The 17123-nt window shown below is 48.2% G+C and overlaps 4 non-coding genes across 4 annotated transcripts; 3 read left to right on the top strand and 1 right to left on the bottom strand.

Moving 5' to 3' along the window:
* The first annotated feature begins 320 nt into the window (after window positions 1-320).
* On the top strand, window positions 321-392 carry trnag-ucc (transfer RNA glycine (anticodon UCC)). The gene has a single exon. It is a non-coding gene; the product is annotated as a tRNA-Gly (tRNA).
* A 298-nt stretch (window positions 393-690) lies between these two features.
* trnaw-cca (transfer RNA tryptophan (anticodon CCA)) lies at window positions 691-762 on the top strand. The gene has a single exon. It is a non-coding gene; the product is annotated as a tRNA-Trp (tRNA).
* A 3215-nt stretch (window positions 763-3977) lies between these two features.
* trnam-cau (transfer RNA methionine (anticodon CAU)) lies at window positions 3978-4049 on the bottom strand. The gene has a single exon. It is a non-coding gene; the product is annotated as a tRNA-Met (tRNA).
* A 7730-nt stretch (window positions 4050-11779) lies between these two features.
* Window positions 11780-11862, top strand: trnal-cag (transfer RNA leucine (anticodon CAG)). The gene has a single exon. It is a non-coding gene; the product is annotated as a tRNA-Leu (tRNA).
* Window positions 11863-17123: the final 5261 nt, after the last annotated feature.

Raw genomic sequence — 17123 nt, 5'->3', positions numbered from 1 at the left:
CGGTTCCATGGGCCGAATGGCCTCCGTCTGCACTGGAGGCATTCTATGATTACTTAAACAGGGTGAAAATGGCAGCATCAGGACACAGGACAAGTTAAGGTCTCAGGCCAGAGTAAGTGTCCTGTGTAATGACAGATAGAATGTACATTTATTGTGGACTGGTGCCATCTCCTGGCTGAACCGGAGCCGTGCGACACGGACACTTTCATTCAGGAGCATTTTAAATTGGAGTGAAATAACTTACGCAAAGTAAGTACTTGATAAGAAACAGTTAATCAAACTGATCTCAAGAACCAAAAGGACACGTCGGCAGTCAGTGAGCGATGGTGGTATAGTGGTGAGCATAGCTGCCTTCCAAGCAGTTGACCCGGGTTCGATTCCCGGCCATCGCAATAATAAATTATTATTTATTATTTATCCTACCTTCCATCTCCTATTACAGTGGATCACCACAACCCCATGAGGGGACCAAACAGAGACACAACAGACACGTTTCAGACCAGGATTGGATTTGAAGCCACGTGTACAGAGCACAATGGATTGTTGTGCATCCCCTTAACCACGTGGTACAGCTGCTTTACTTCAGGGTCCTTTAATATCCCTCAATCGAACTTCTTTGCGTTTCTTTCGCACAGTTGGGTATAAATAAAACATAAATCTATGAGGAGAAACCCGCAATGGTCCGCACTTGGGCTTGTGGCGCAAAGGTAGCGCGTCTGACTCCAGATCAGAAGGTTGCGTGTTCAAATCACGTCAGGCTCAGGAGGATTTTCTGCCGCTGGTTCCAGGAATTTCTCTCTGTGGGAATGTTCCCGAAACGACTCCGTTCAAAGCCACAATGCTGGTAAATGTTTGCGGATATTTCAGATTGACCCGCTCAGTTTATATTTTTGAGCAGTTTAATCAAACATGCGGAGACTCGGATAGCTCAGTTAGTAGAGCATGGGACTCTACCTCCCAGTTGGCCGCGTCCATATTATTATCTGAGAATATTGAACCAACTGTGCTAACATTGTGCTACCGTGCTGCCCAAACAGTTGGTTCAATCTCACTGCTCGTGGATGACACCAGAACAACTGGGCAGTTAAAAACAAGGATGTCGCTCTTTTTCGGGCGGAGATGAGGAGATTTCTCCCTCTCAGAGAGTTGTGCGACTTTGGAACTCTGCCTCAGAAGGCCGCGGAAGCGGGACATTGATTATTTTTAAGGCGCAGATGGGGAAATTCTTGTTCAGCAAATAAATCAAAGGTTTATCGGGGTTGCATACAACCATTGCATTCAGCCAGTTACCTGGGTGCACAAGCGTGCGGTTTTTTAAAAATGTCGTTTTCATTTCTTTACTTGTTCTCCACTGATATATTCGCTGCAATAACCTCTCTAGGCACAAAGCACGGTAGCACAAGTGGCTAGCACTGTGGCTTCACAGTGCCAGGGTACCAGGTTCGATTCACTGTCTGTGCGGAGTCTGCACCTTCTGCCCGTGTCTGCGTGGGTTTCCTCCGGGTGCTCCGGATATCTCCCACAGTGCAAAGACGTGCATTAGGTGGATTGGATAAATTGCCCTTAGTGCCCATACGGGACCAGTCTTCATAAATAGAAGCGTCATTCCGGCCCTGGGTCACTGCCCGCCTGGAATTTGCTCATTCTTCCCATGTGTGCGTGGGTTTCACCCCCGCAACCCAAAGATGTGCAAGGTACGTGGATTGGCCACCCTAAATTGGCCCTTAATTGGAGAAAAAAAATAATTGGGTGCTCTAAATTTATACAGAACTAAATAAATAAATAGAAACGCCGAGCACAAAGGCAAGGCCGCTCTGGAGATTCTTCATAAAATGCTGCAACAGAAATAGACAATGTTGGATAACTCGGCTGGTCTGGCAGCATCTGTGGAGCGGGAAACAGAGTTACAGTTTCCAGTCCAGTCTGACCCTGCTTCCCATTCTCTGGTTCCCGCTCCACAGATGCTGCCAGGTCTGCTGAGATTTTCCAGCTCTGGGCGACTGACATGGGCACGGTGGGCGGAATGGCCGCACCCTGTGCTGGAACCATTCTATGATTCTATAATTCTAATCTGTTCTCGTAATTGAAACCTTCTATGTCTGTATCATTCTGGTGAATCTGCATTGCCGCCGCTACATTAAGGTTCTGAATACATTTTTGGACTCCCCTCATTCCCTCCTCCAGCAGATTTTTGCCGGGTAAATATCCTGATTCCCTAAACTCCTCATTCTCTCGAACAATGAAATGTCGCTTGGCTTTGACACTACCCAATAGACAGAGTGGTTCCGACCTCACTACCCGATCAATGCATCTCAATCCGAACAAGACGGATTTTTATTTCTCGCGCTTCCAACACAACTCGATGCAATCCGGCCTCACAACTTGGACTGGATTGTCACATCAGTGATTGCAGATACTTTGGAAAAATGAGTCCCACTGGGGGAAAGCAGGATGAAAAATCGACAATGATGGGTTTCAAACCCACGCACGGAGAGCTCAATGGATTAACAACCCGTCCCCTTAACCACTCGGCCACCTCATCCCGCAAGCGCGTTTGTCAAATCAAACGTTTATCAGGTACAAATAACCATTGTATTCAGCCAGCTGCGCGGATGCACAAGCGTGCGTCTGTTTTTACTTGAGGAGAAATTCAGAATCCCACACCATGATCAAACGACCTTTAAATACCCTGTCCGTTTCTTCACGTGTTCTGCACTGATATATTCGCTGCAATAACGTCCCTGGAGCTCAAACCTCCTCCCGATTTCAGTCAATGACACCATCCGGGGTCGTCCGGATTTTTGAACCCGGGACCTCTGGCATTTTATCGCAGCTGAGAATTAATGTCAATGTCAGGAGTGGGATTGAACCCCCGTCTCCAGAGGAGACTGACACCTGATGTATCCAAACGGTTCGGAGACGATTGGGCCGTGTTGGGGTGCTTTTTCCGAGGGTCAGTGCAGCCTGGATGGGCCAAATGGTCTCCTTCTGCACTGGAGGGATTCTATGATTACTTAACCAGGGTGCAAACGGCAGCATCAGGACACAAGGACAAGGTAAGGTCTCAGGCCAGAGCAAGAGTCCCATGTAATGACACACAGAACATCAGAAATAAATACTTTTATTGTGGACTGGTGCCATCTCCTGGCTGACCGGGAGCCGTACGACACGGACACTTTCATTCAGGGGCATTTTAAATTGGAGTGAAATAACAGAAACATAGTAAGACGTTGTTTACGAAACAATTTATCAAACTAATGCAAAGCATCAAAAGGGCTCAACATTCGGCAGTAAGTGATGGGGGGATACTGGTGAGCATCGCTGCCTTCCAAGCAGTTGATCCGGGTACGATTCCCGGCCATCGCAATAATAATTTGATTGGAGGCGTTTGCGTCTTTTCCTGTGTTTCGAGCTGAGGAAGAGAGCTGGAGAAAGTGAGGTGGCTGGAGGCAGGAATCTCCGCTTGTTCTAAATAGTCTGGTTGGATTGTTCACATCCGTCCGAGTGGCGAAACTGTGATCTCGGTTTCTATAGTGGTTTATTATTGGATATTGTTATATATGCTTATTACCCCTCTGTGGGGTATTCCTGGAAGTTATTATCTAAACTTTTCACGTTCTCGCTGTTATAGGATTTGAAAACACTGAAAAACTCCCGGTTCGATCTTTACCAAATGACATGACTGTGCTAATAAAACATAATTCATTCCAGTCAGTGGAGATGTGATATTGGCACCAATAATACTCACACAACACAGCAGATGTTGTCTGTTTTCCTCAGAGAGAGTCAATTGAAGAGCTTCCCTATTTTGTTACTTTGAGCTTCACAGTGATGTAATGCTGTCTGCTTCATTCCTGGCGCAAATGTCCGGATCACACTGGATGCAACACTTTGATACTAATCTACTGAAAAGAAAAGGCGGATGTGCCGCAGGGTGATAGCGTCATGTTTAATTTTGGGGTGACTGAGAATATAAATAGCAGAGGATGGTTTCGATCCATCGACCTCTGGGTTATGGGCCCAGCACGCTTCCGCTGCGCCACTCTGCTTTTTAAATTCGCCGTGTTCGCAATTGCTGTTCTGCGGCAGCCACGTAACTATTTTTTTCTTAAACGAGAACCACGTGTTGTGAAGCTCAACTTGGCTGGGCAATAACACGGAACATCAGCACGGCTGTGACAGACAGAGAAAGACACAGTAAAGCAGGAAGAGACTATCAGGACACACACACAATGACACACAGAAAAGGTGCCGAGCAAACCAGCAAGGTACTGAGATGGAAAAACTGGTTATTTATCAAAAAGGGATTTTCTGTTCCACAAAGATAGGCAATTAAATGTTTTTCTTGCTGTGTAACTGAGCTCTCTGCTGTGTAACTGTTCTCTCTGCTGTGTAACTGAGCTCTCTGCTGTGTAACTGAGCTCTCTGCTGTCTGCTGTGTAACTGTGCTCTCTGCTGTGTAACTGAGCTCTCTGCTGTGTAACTGTGCTCTCTGCTGTGTAACTATGCTCTCTGCTGTGTAACTGAGCTCTCTGCTGTGTAACTGTGCTCTCTGCTGTGTATCTGAGCTCTCTGCTGTGTAACTGTGCTCTCTGCTGTGTAACTGAGCTCTCTGCTGTGTAACTGAGCTCTCTGCAGTGTAACTGTGCTCTCTGCTGTGTAACTGAGCTCTCTGCTGTGTAACTGTTCTCTCTGTTGGAACCGTGACTCTGCCGGTGACAGAACTTCACTGTGGTTGTGCTAATCATTCCCTGTTGTGTAAATGTGTTCCCAGTTGTGGAAATATGATCCGTCTGCAGCAGAACCTTCCTGCGCCATTACTGAGATGAAATTTCAATTCCAGATTAATTAAATCTTGTCACGAAAGATTAGTTCAGGCCTCTGGATTCCCAGTCCAGGAACATAACCTTGTGTTCCTGTTACCAAATCAGTTCGTTCAGCTCAACACTCTCAGATTACAATATGGAAGCGCCCAACGTGGGTCTGGAACCCACGACCCTGGGATTAAGAGTCCCATGCATGAGGGCAGCACGGTACCATTGTGGATAGCACAATTGCTTCACAGCTCCAGGGTCCCAGGTTCGATTCCGGCTTGGGTCACTGTCTGTGCGGAGTCTGCACATCCTCCCCGTGTGTGCGTGGGTTTCCTCCGGGTGCTCCGGTTTCCTCCCACAGTCCGAAGATGTGCAGGTTAGGTGGATTGGCCATGGTAAATTGCCCTTAGTCTCCAAAATTGCCCTTAGTGTTGGGTGGGGCTCCTGGGTTATGGGAATAGGGTGGAGGTGTTGACCTTGGGTAGAGTGCTCTTTCCAAGAGCCGGTACAGACTCGATGCAATTCTATGATAATCTATGATGCTCTACCGACTAAACTAGCCGACCTGATGTCCAAAATACCATTAACCCTCTTCCTGAGGATATTAGAATTTGCTAAGTAGCGAACGTTGTGTCAAACCGTTGACTAAAAATCGATTAATTCTTCAGTCACAGTCGTTGGGAGCAGGGCTCGAACCTGCTGGGGAAAGTCCAACACCTTAACCACTCGACCATCGCAGCCCGGTTCAATCGGTCATTCATTAAACATTATAAAACCGGCCTGGAATCACTCCAGGAAGTTCTTGCATTCCTGCGATGAACGGTGCCCCGGTGTTTATGTGCGGAGCGGTTGAATCTACCTTAAAATGACCAATGGATTTGGAGAGAAGCCTTGAGAGACTCGAAAATCCCAGCTCCCGAAACGCACAATTTTACTGATTCAATTGTTTGCGGAAGAAAAACAGTTAAATTGGAAATATCCTCGAAGTTCATTTTTGCTTTACATGGAACAGCACCGAACGTCCCAGTCTCGATCCAAATTAAAGCATGAGTGGGGTGCAGGATTGGAGGGTCGGTGCAGAGTCGATAGGCCGAATGGCCTCCTTCTGCATTGTACTGGTTTCTAGGGAAACAGAGAGAATCACAGTATTTATTCACATGCGATAAACATCGGCTCGTATGTCCCATGCGATGGTCGCGTGGCTTAATGGCTAAGGCATCTGATTTCTGTGAACCTAATGAAGATATTGGAAGCTCGTGTCCCACCGCGATCGTTTGATATAGAAATCCGGTGGAGCTTGCTGTCAGCCGAGTTTTCCTTTCTCCGCTCAAAGTTTCACCTTTCCATCCAAACGTTGCAGGGCTCTTTTTGGAATATAATTTTTGGGAACATTGTTCATTCAATTCGCTCTCATCCTAGTATTTTGTTTATCCCCTGATGAATCCACAGTACCTGTTTGACTTGGATAAAATATAGAATAAAATATTATGTATCAATCGGTTCAATACAATTCTGTGGAGGATATTCTAATATCATCAGGAAGACAGACAGAGTCAAAGAGTAGTGGATGTTGGCAGCATGGAAACAGCCCTTCGTCCCAGCTTGTCAATGCCGCCCAGTTTCTATCACTAAGCTAGTCCCACTTGCCCGCATTTTCCCCATATCCATCTACACCCAACCTGCCCATGTAACTGTCTAACTGATTTTTAAAATCAAAATGATACCCGCCACTACCACTGCACTGCCTCTGGCAGCCCGTTCAGATGCTCCTCATTACCTTATTTCTGTTCCTCATTATTTCATAGACCTCTATGACATCACCCATAAGCCTCCTACGCTCCAGGAAAAAAATGTCCCAGCCTATCCAGCCTCTACTTTTCACTCACACCATCAAGTCTTGGTACCATCCTTGTAAATCACTTCTGCACCCTTTCTAGTTTAACAATATCCTTCCGAAAATAGGGTGACCAGAATTGAACACAGTATTTCCCGTGTGGTCTTACCAGCATGTCTTGTACAACTTGAACAAGACATCACAACTCTTGGATTCAATATTTTGACCTTAAAACCAAGCATGCTGAATGCCTTCTTCACCACCCTGTCCACCTGCGACATCACCTTCAAGGATGTGTGAACCTGTTCTCCTCGATCTGTTTGTTCTGTAATTCTCCCCAACTCCCTACCATTAACTGAGTAGGTCAATCACTGATTTGAGCTACCAAAATGCCTCACCTCACATTTATCCAAATTAAACTCCATCTGCCATTCATCGGCCCACTGGCCCAAGATGTTTAATAATGAGCCGAATCAACTGTTGTTCAGAGGGATGAAAGATTATGTCACTGGATTGGGAATCCAGAGGCCTGAACTAATCTTTGGGACAGGGAATAATTCCCACCATTCAAATTCACAGATTTAATTGCTTTTCAGGCGGGTTGACAGGGTGGATGCTGAGAGGTTGTTTCTCCACGTGGGAGAGTCTGGGACCTGAGGGATTAATCTCAGGGTAAGGGACCGCCCAGTTAAGCCAGAAATGATGAGTAATTTCTTCTCTAAAGAGATAGTGTATCTGTGGAAATATCGTTTCTCAGCGAATAGGATTGTCGAGGGTGGGTCAGTTAATATGTTCAAGATTTAATCAGTAAAGAAAACAAGGGTTATGGGGATGTGGCGGGAAAGTGGATTTGAGGATTATATCAGATCTGTCATAATCTCTTTGAATGGTGGAGCAGACAGGATGGGCCGAATGACCTACTTCTGCTCCTCCGTCTTACAGTGTAATGAGGTCATCTGATGAACTTGATTTCACGGCTGGGCGGCCGGTTCTGGAAAGACAAAATCTGCCAGCAGTGCCCCAGATGAAGCTGGCGTCTGTTTTAGAGATTCTGAAGCCGCAAGTTTTCATGGTGCCAAACTCCTGCCCAAAGCTGGTGTCGTGATTTAAATCGATTATCAGACAGAGGATTAGGAACATCGGTATAGAGAATGGTGCAAGAAGATTCACTCCTCAGGCCTGTTGAACTCCGAATCTAAACTCCATCCTAGTTCCGGATACACTGAATGAATCATCAGGTCACCCTCAATAAGTGGCCCAACGCGGAGACGCAGGAAATGGATCATCGACGAGGATGGATTCAGACCCGCAGATGCAAAGCACAATGGATTAGCAGCGCATCGCCATCACCTCTCGGCCAACTCGCCATATGACCTGACTTCACCAAACCACCTCATGGATGTTTAATATCCCCAATAACTAACGGAAGAAGTTCGTCTTTGTGCATTGGTCCAGATGTGCAGCCAGATGTGAAGTGTTGGGAATGTTGTTTCTGTCAGCAAATTACATTTCCATATCAACTGAAGGATTGTTCTGAATGGACTGATGGGAAACACTTCAACACCATGTTAAACATGTTTCTACACATTGTAAATAAAACACCGCGGAAAGTCTGAAAGATACAAACATTTGATCGCATCATGATGAAGATCAGTCAGACGCCTTAAACATCCCGTCAATGTCGGAGTTCTGACGATTCTAATTTGTTATCCAGAGAATCCCTGCAGGACATTCGGCCTCTTGCGTCTGCACCGAACGTCCGAAAGTAACCGGAGGCACCCGGAGGTAACCCACGGAGACACCGGGTGAACGCGCAGACTCCGCAAAGGCAGATCCCTGGAGGTGTGAAACAACTGTGCTAACCACTGTGCTACCGTGCTGCCTACAGTGCAGGTAGGTTTCGAATCTGTGCGGGGGAACCCCAGTTGATTGCAAGTACCAAGCCACAGCCACTCCGCTAACTGAACCACGTTTAACAAGACATTCATTGACAATTTATGCGATATAAACCCAACCTGGAATCACTCCAGGAAGTTATTGCTTTCATGCGATGACGAGTCTCCCAGTCTGTCTGTGAGAAGGGATAGAATCTCCGCGGAAAAAGACCATTGGATTTGGAGTCTGTCATAATATCCACTCATGTATATAATGAGATGCAGACAGTCAGTGATGGACACACAGGATGACCAGTAAGCACAACACAGTGCAGCCAATCACCAAACAGGACACTACTACTATAAAGCCAGAGGGCACTAGGTTTCCCGCTCTCTCTGGACCCAGCCACTGAGACAGTCAGAGTCCACGAGCTAGCAAGTGCAAACACCATGCGGTAGCTAGTAAGTCTGATCAGGCTACTACAAGGTCTCCAGTCAGTTCAGTATAGTGTCGACCCACAGCTGAATATGTGTATCAGTTCTATCGTTGAATAAAACAGTGTTGGATTTTCTCCAGTGTTCGACGTCTGTTTTTAGCTTCCCTGCATCGAGTGCAGTCCACATTGAGCCTACCTGCCTAACACATCATGGTACCAGAGTGATACTGATCTTTACGGACCTACCTCGAGTGAATCAGCATTGACCAGGAAGCAGCCATCCGGTGAAATGGAAAACACCAGCCTCCTCCGCAGCTCCGCATCTCCGGCAACCTTGGCGCCAATTGGAAAATCTTCAAGCAAAAGTTCCTCCTGTACATCGAGGCCTCCGACCTCGAAGCAGCATCGGATGCCAGGAAGATCACATTATTTGTCTCCACCGTGGGGGGCCACGCCATCCACATCTACAACTCCCTTACGTTCGCTGCCGGCGAAGACAAAACAAAATTCAAAACAGTCCTGCTGAAGTTTGACAGCCACTGCGACACTGAGGTGAATGAGAGCTTTGAATTGTACTTTTTCCAGCAGAGGCTTCAGGGTAAGAATGAACCTTTTCAGTCCTTCGTGACCCATCTCCGCATCCTAGCGCAGTCATGTAACTATGACTCGACGGCAGATTCCATGATCCGGGATCAGATCGTTTTCGGGGTCCACTCCGACTCCCTTCGGCAGCAGCTCCTGAAAGTCAAACAGTTGACCCTCTCAGTTGCTATCGAGACATGCGTTATCCATGAGCATGCTAAGAATCATTACTCCCACATCAGGGCGGCAGAAACTGCAAAACTGGCCTCCCACGAGGTGGAACGGGTGCAGGCCATTGTTCAAATGCAGGGCTTGAGCATCGAGGAGAGTGGTCACTTTTTGCGCTTTTCCCAGGTCCCTGCGCATGTGCGCCGTTACCGAGGGGACGACGAGGCCGAAAACACGACTGCACAGGTGCGTACGTCGACCGACCGCACTGCGCATGCGCGATGGCGCACGGAATGCCCTGTCGGTGGCGTCATGACATCTCCGAATTGTGGGTCCACCCACTTAAAGCGGAAATGTCCGGCAAAAGGACGCCGGTGTCTACAGTGTTTCAAGCTTGGCCACTATGCAGCCCTTTGCAGATCTGCTCCACCGCTCAGCAGCCAGCGATCCCAGCTGCGGCGCAGAAGTGTCCGCTCAATACAACAAGGCATGCCAGATTCCGATCCCGACAGCCCAACAGACCCTGATGCTGAGTGCGTCAGGTCCCCATACCGGGTGGGCATCATAACTACACATGCGCTGCCTTCCACCACAACGCGGAACGCCTCTCGATCCTCAGTGTGGATCGACGAGTGGTGTGCTGTCCACACAATTAATGAAATGAAAACGAAATGAAATGAAATGAGACAAGGCTTGCATCCGATTCAAACTTCACACCGGCGCATCAGCGAACCTCATCTCAAAATCCGGCCTCGACACCATGCGCGCCAGACCAAGCATTCTTCCACCGGCCTGCCAGTTCCATGACTACAATGGCAATGCCATAGCTGCCAGTGGTTCCTGTCAACGAGGGGTATCCAACAAGGCGATCAAGGCAACACTGTGGTTTGAAATCGTCGGGCCTGACAGAGCGTCCCTGCTCGGTGCTCGAGCTCCTGAACCTGGTTCAGCGAGTCCACGCCACGTCATCATCACCGGCGACGGCCTCGCCAGCAAGTTGCAAGCCTATTTATATTCTCACTCACACCAAACGGAAACAAGTCGCTATTTGTCAGCAGCACACCTGCCTTCTTCTTTATAACAGGAAGATCCAATACTTCCTTTTCAATGGAAAAGCATTGGTCTCAGGACATGAGATTCCAGCTTAAATATGCACAGCAAGATCCCACCGGCAGAAGCCCAGCTTCTGTGATTTCTTCTGTGACGTTGTTCTGATGGGAAAGTGGGAAGTGACTGGATTCATCTTCATAGAATGAAGTTCGGGGCGGCAGATTAGCCTCTCTGGGAACATTGATCACGCTGTTAGAGATTTCTTCAAACTTTGCCTCAAGTCCGACCACGAAAAGAATGTGCTACGAGCCGAATGGCGCAGCGGAAAGTGCCGGGCCTATAACCCAGAAGTCGATGGATCGAACCATCCTCTGCTATTCATGTTCTCAATCACACCAAACGGAAACAAGTTGCTATTTGTCAGCAGCACATCTGCATTTTTCTTTATTAGTATCAAAGTTTTCGGAAACAAGTTGCTATTTGTCAGCAGCACATCTGCATTTTTCTTTATTAGTATCAAAGTTTTGCTTTCAGTCTTATCCACTCTTTCACACCTGTTCTTCAGCTAACCACAGTGCAGTCGAGGTGACTAAGTTGATTTCTTCCAGAACACTCTTCTGCCCCTTCGACTGGATGAACGTTCACCTGATTGGACACTTGAGGGGTTCTTCGGCTACTTGTCTGTGAAAGGAGCACCGGAAGCAGCTGTGGATAGAGATTGCAGTTGCCAGAATGCAACTCTCCAATTGGATACTTCACGTCCTCAGATCTTAGACTTTCAATACCTTCGTCTGAGGAACAGGTAGAGCGGGAAACCGGGCCTTGTTGATTAGAGCAAACTGATCAATGCAGCAATGAGAAGCTCCTTAACCACCAGCGGTTTGGACAAGGATGGCACTCAGATACAGGACTCTGGCTGGGGGTCAAAAGTAGGGAAAGCATGTCTTGTTTGAAATGGAATCAAGATGAAGACAGACTTTAAGTCGATTTGTGCACGGATCTTAATTTCTGCGTCAATGCATCAGGATGGCCGAGCGGTCTAAGGCGCTGCGTTCAGGTCGCAGTCTCTTCTGGAGGCGTGGGTTCGAATCCCACTCCTGATTTTGTCTTTTCCTCCACGAGGTTAAATTTCTCCAGCAAGATTTTCAACCTCAGGAAGATCCAATACCTCACTTTCAATGGAAAAGCGTTGGTCTCAGGACATGAGATTCCAGCTTAAATATGCACAGCAAGATCCCACCGGCAGAAGCCCAGCTTATGGCTCGACAATCTGTTTCGGTGAGTCTTGTTGAGGAATTCATATTGATCCAAAGAGAAGGGAGAAATTCGTCTTCTCTTGTAAATAGTCTGGCAGGTTGGATTGTTCACATCCGTCCAAAAGGGGACGTTGGGAACTCGACTTCTATTGTGATTCATTGCTCGATAAAGCTTCATTTCCTTATTGGCCCCCTGTGAGTTATTACTGGATATCGCTTTATATCTATATTGCCCCTCTGTTCGGTACTACTGGATAATGCTTCCCGTGCAGTTTTGACTAAGGGTCACCTGGACACGAAACGTCAGCTCATTTCTCTCCCTCCAGATGCTGTCAGATCTGCTGAGACTTTAAAGCATTTTCTCTGTGGTTCCCGATGTGTGAGCATTACAATGTTGTAATGTGTCATGCTGTCTCTTTCATTCTTGGGACTAATGTCGGGATGAGACTGCAAGAAAGTTTCTGATAGCTATTTGCTGCAAAGCAAACAGGAACGTGTGTTATGTTTACTTTTGTTGTGAGGGAGAATGCAAATAGCAGAGAATACCCTCGATTCCTCGACCTCGGGCTAATGGCCCAGCACGCTTCCGCTGCGGCACTCTGCTCCTTAAACCAGGAGCTACAACATTACTGCCCTGCGGTAGCCACACAACTATTCACATCCTCATTTTTTTCTTTCAACAAGAACACACGTTTGAGCACACTGATTCTGGTCAGCATAGTTCAGATACTGTACTTTCCTGCGGGATAGTTGTTCTGTGAAGGTGATGTGATTTCTTCTGTGACGTTGTTCTGATGGGAAGTGGGGAGTGACTGGAATCATCTTCATAGAATGAAGTTCGGGGCGGCAGATTCGCCTCTCTGGGAACATTGATCACGCTGTTAGAGATTTCTTCAAACTTTGCCTCACGTCCGACCACGGGAAGAATGAGCCACGAGCCGTGTGGCGAAGCGGGAGTGTTCTGTGCCCATAACCCAAAGGTTGATGGATCGAAACCATCCTCTGCTATTCATATTCTCAATCACACCAAACGGAAACAAGTTGCTATTTGTCAGCAGCACATCTGCCTTTTTCTTTATTGGTACCAAAGTTTTGCTTTCAGTCTTATCCACTCTTTGACACCTGTTCTTCAGCTAACCACAGTACAGTCGAGGTGACTAAGTTGACTTCTCCCAGAACACTCTTCTGCCGCCTCTACTGGATGAACGTTCGACTCTACTGGAAGAGTCGATTTCGGCGGGAGAATCAGCTGGTGAGTCAGTTTCAGCGGGAGCAGTGCGGAAGTAGCTGCTGGGTGGTAAGTCTGTCCATTAAAAGCACTTGCCTTTGCAGGGGCAGGCCAGTCGATTTAGGCGGGAGAATCAGCTGGTGAGTCAGTTTCAGCGGGAGCAGTGCGGAAGTGGCTGCTGGGAGGTAAGTCTGTCCTTTAAAAGCACTTGTCTTTGCAGGGGCAGGCCAGTCGATTTCGGCGGGAGAATCAGCTGGTGAGTCAGTTTTAGCGGGAGCAGTGCGGAAGTGGCTGCTGGGAGGTAAGTCTGTCCTTGAAAAGCACTTGTCTTTGCAGGGGCAGGCCAGTCGATTTCGGCGGGAGAATCAGCTTGTGAGTCAGTTTCAGCGGGAGTAGTGCGGAAGTGGCTGCTGGGAGGTAAGTCTGTCCTTTAAAAGCACTTGTCTTTGCAGGGGCAGGCCAGTCGATTTCGGCGGGAGAATCAGCTGGTGAGTCAGTTTCAGCGGGGGCAGTGCGGAAGTGGCTGCTGGGATGTAAGTCTGTCCTTTAAAAGCACTTGTCTTTGCAGGGGCAGGCCAGTCGATTTCGGCGGGAGAATCAGCTGGTGAGTCAGTTTCAGCGGGAGCAGTGCGGAAGTGGCTGCTGGGAGGTAAGTCTGTCCTTTAAAAGCACTTGTCTTTGCAGGGGCAGGGCAGTCGATTTCGCCGGGAAAATCAGCTGGTGAGTCAGTTTCAGCGGGAGCAGTGCGGAAGTGGCTGCTGGGAGGTAAGTCTGTCCTTTAAAAGCACTTGTCTTTGCAGGGGCAGGCCAGTCGATTTCGGCGGGAGAATCCGCTGGTGAGTCAGTTACAGCGGGAGCAGTGCGGAAGTGGCTGCTGGGAGGTAAGTCTGTCCTTTAAAAGCACTTGTCTTTGCAGGGGCAGGCCAGTCGATTTCGGCGCGAGAATCAGCTGGTGAGTCAGTTTCAGCGGGAGCAGTGCGGAAGTGGCTGCTGGGAGGTAAGTCTGTCCTTTAAAAGCACTTGTCTTTGCAGGGGCAGGCCAGTCGATTTCGGCGGGAGAATCCGCTGGTGAGTCAGTTACAGCGGGAGCAGTGCGGAAGTGGCTGCTGGGAGGTAAGTCTGTCCTTTAAAAGCACTTGTCTTTGCAGGGGCAGGCCAGTCGATTTCGGCGGGAGAATCAGCTGGTGAGTCAGTTTCAGCGGGAGCAGTGCGGAAGTTGCTGCTGGGAGGTAAGTCTGTCCTTTAAAAACACTTGTCTTTGCAGGGGCAGGCCAGTCGATTTCGGCGGGAGAATCAGCTGGTGAGTCAGTTTCAGCGGGAGCAGTGCGGAAGTGGCTGCTGGGAGGTAAGTCTGTCCTTTAAAAGCACTTGTCTTTGTAGGGGCATGCCAGTCGATTTCGGCGGGAGTGGAGCTGGCTGGTTAGTCAATTTCAGCAGGAGCTGAGAATTTTTAAAAAAAATTAGTGTTTTAGGCGGGAACAGGAAGTCGACCCGCGGACGTCTGGGAAGACCCTCACCAATAAATTCTGGTGGAGAGGAAACCTGAGACACTACACGTGTAGTGTCTCCCACCCGCCCTCCTCCTCTGACCTAATAATAAAACCCATTGGTCTGAGGTAAGTACCATATTTTATTATATTATTATTATTTTTTATAAAAAATTTAATTTAGTGGTTAGCCAGATCTTGGTAGAAAGTTAGAGGAATGGCAGGGAAGGGAGTGCAATGTTCCTCCTGCAGGATGTTTAAGGTGAGGGATGCAGTTAGTGTCCCTGCTGATTTTACCTGCAGGAAGTGCTGCCATCTCCAGCTCCTCCAAGACCGAGTTAGGGAACTGGAGCTGGAGTTGGAAGAACTTCGGATCATTCGGGAGGCAGAAGGGGTCATAGATAGCAGCTTCAGGGAATTAGTTACACCAAAGATTGGTGATAGGTGGGTAACTGTAAGAGGGACTGGGAAAAAGCAGTCAGTGCAGGGATCCCCTGCGGCCGTGCCCCTGAGAAACAAGTATACCGCTTTGGATACTTGTGGGGGGGGGGGGGGACTTACCAGGGGTAAGCCATGGGGTACGGGCCTCTGGCACGGAGTCTGTCCTGTTGCTCATAAGGGAAGGGGGGAGAGGAGCAGAGCATTAGTAATTGGGGATTCTATAGTCAGGGGCACAGATAGGAGATTTTGTGGGAGCGTGAGAGACTCACGTTTGGTATGTTGCCTCCCAGGTGCAAGGGTACGTGATGTCTCGGATCGTGTTTTCCGGGTCCTTAGGGGGGAGGGGGAGCAGCCCAAGTCATGGTCCACATTGGCACTAACGACATAGGTAGGAAAAGGGACAAGGATGTCAGACAGGCTTTCAGGGAGCTAGGATGGAAGCTCAGAACTAGAACAAACAGAGTTGTTATCTCTGGGTTGTTGCCCGTGCCACGTGATAGTGAGATGAGGAATAGGGAGAGAGAGCATTTAAACACGTGGCTACAGGGATGGTGCAGGCAGGAGGGATTCAGATGTCTGGATAACTGGGGCTCTTTCTGGGGAAGGTGGGACCTCTACAGACAGGATGGTCTACATCTGAACCTGAGGGGCACAAATATCCTGGGGGGGGGGGGAGATTTGTTAGTGCTCTTTGGGGGGGGGCGGGGTTTAAACTAATGCAGCAGGGGCATGGGAACCTGCATTGTAGTTTTAGGGTAAGGGAGAATGAGAGTATAGAGGTCAGGAGCACAGATTTGACGTCGCAGGAGGGGGCCAGTGTTCAGGTAGGTGGTTTGAAGTGTGTCTACTTCAATGCCAGGAGTATACGAAACAAGGTAGGGGAACTGGCAGCATGGGTTGGTACCTGGGACTTCGATGTTGTGGCCATTTCGGAGACATGAATAGAGCAGGGACAGGAATGGATGTTGCAGGTTCCGTGGTTTAGGTGTTTTAGTAAGCTCAGAGAAGGAGGCAAAAGAGGGGAGGTGTGGCACTGCTAGTCAAGAGCAGTATTACGGTGGCGGAGAGGATGCTAGATGGGGACTCTTCTTCCGAGGTAGTATGGGCTGAAGTTAGAAACAGGAAAGGAGAGGTCACCCTGTTGGGCGTTTTTTATAGGCCTCCTAATAGTTCTAGGGATGTAGAGGAAAGGATGGCGAAGATGATCCTGGATAAGAGCGAAAGTAACAGGGTAGTTATTATGGAAGACTTTAACTTTCCAAATATTGACTGGAAAAGATATAGTTCGAGTACAATAGATGGGTCGTTTTTTGTACAGTGTGTGCAGGAGGGTTTCCTGAAACAATATGTTGACAGGCCAACAAGAGGCGAGGCCACGTTGGATTTGGTTTTGGGTAATGAACCAGGCCAGGTGTTGGATTTGGAGGTAGGAGAGCACTTTGGGGACAGTGACCACAATTCGGTGACGTTTACGTTAATGATGGAAAGGGATAAGTATACACTGCAGAGCAAGAGTTATAGCTGGGGGAAGGGCAATTATGATGCCATTAGACGTGACTTGGGGGGGGGGGGGGGGATAAGGTGGAGAAGGAGGCTGCAAGTGTTGGGCACACTGGATAAGTGGGGCTTGTTCAAGGATCAGCTACTGCATGTTCTTGATAAGTATGTACCGGTCAGGCAGGGAGGAAGGCGTCGAGCGAGGGAACCGTGGTTTACCAAGGAAGTGGAATCTCTTGTTAAGAGGAAGAAGGAGGCCTATGTGAAGATGAGGTGTGAAGTTTCAGTTGGGGCGATGGATAGTTACAAGGTAGCGAGGAAGGATCTAAATAGAGAGCTAAGACGAGCAAGGAGGGGACATGAGAAGTATTTGGCAGGAAGGATCAAGGAAAACCCAAAAGCTTTGATAGGTATGTCAGGAATAAGTGAATGACTAGGGAAAGAGTAGGACCAGT

Source organism: Scyliorhinus torazame, chromosome 24, assembly GCF_047496885.1.
Source record: "Scyliorhinus torazame isolate Kashiwa2021f chromosome 24, sScyTor2.1, whole genome shotgun sequence".
NCBI lineage: Eukaryota > Metazoa > Chordata > Chondrichthyes > Carcharhiniformes > Scyliorhinidae > Scyliorhinus > Scyliorhinus torazame.
The sequence above is the reverse complement of the archived record's forward strand: the minus strand, read 5'-3'. Positions and strand labels throughout refer to the sequence as shown.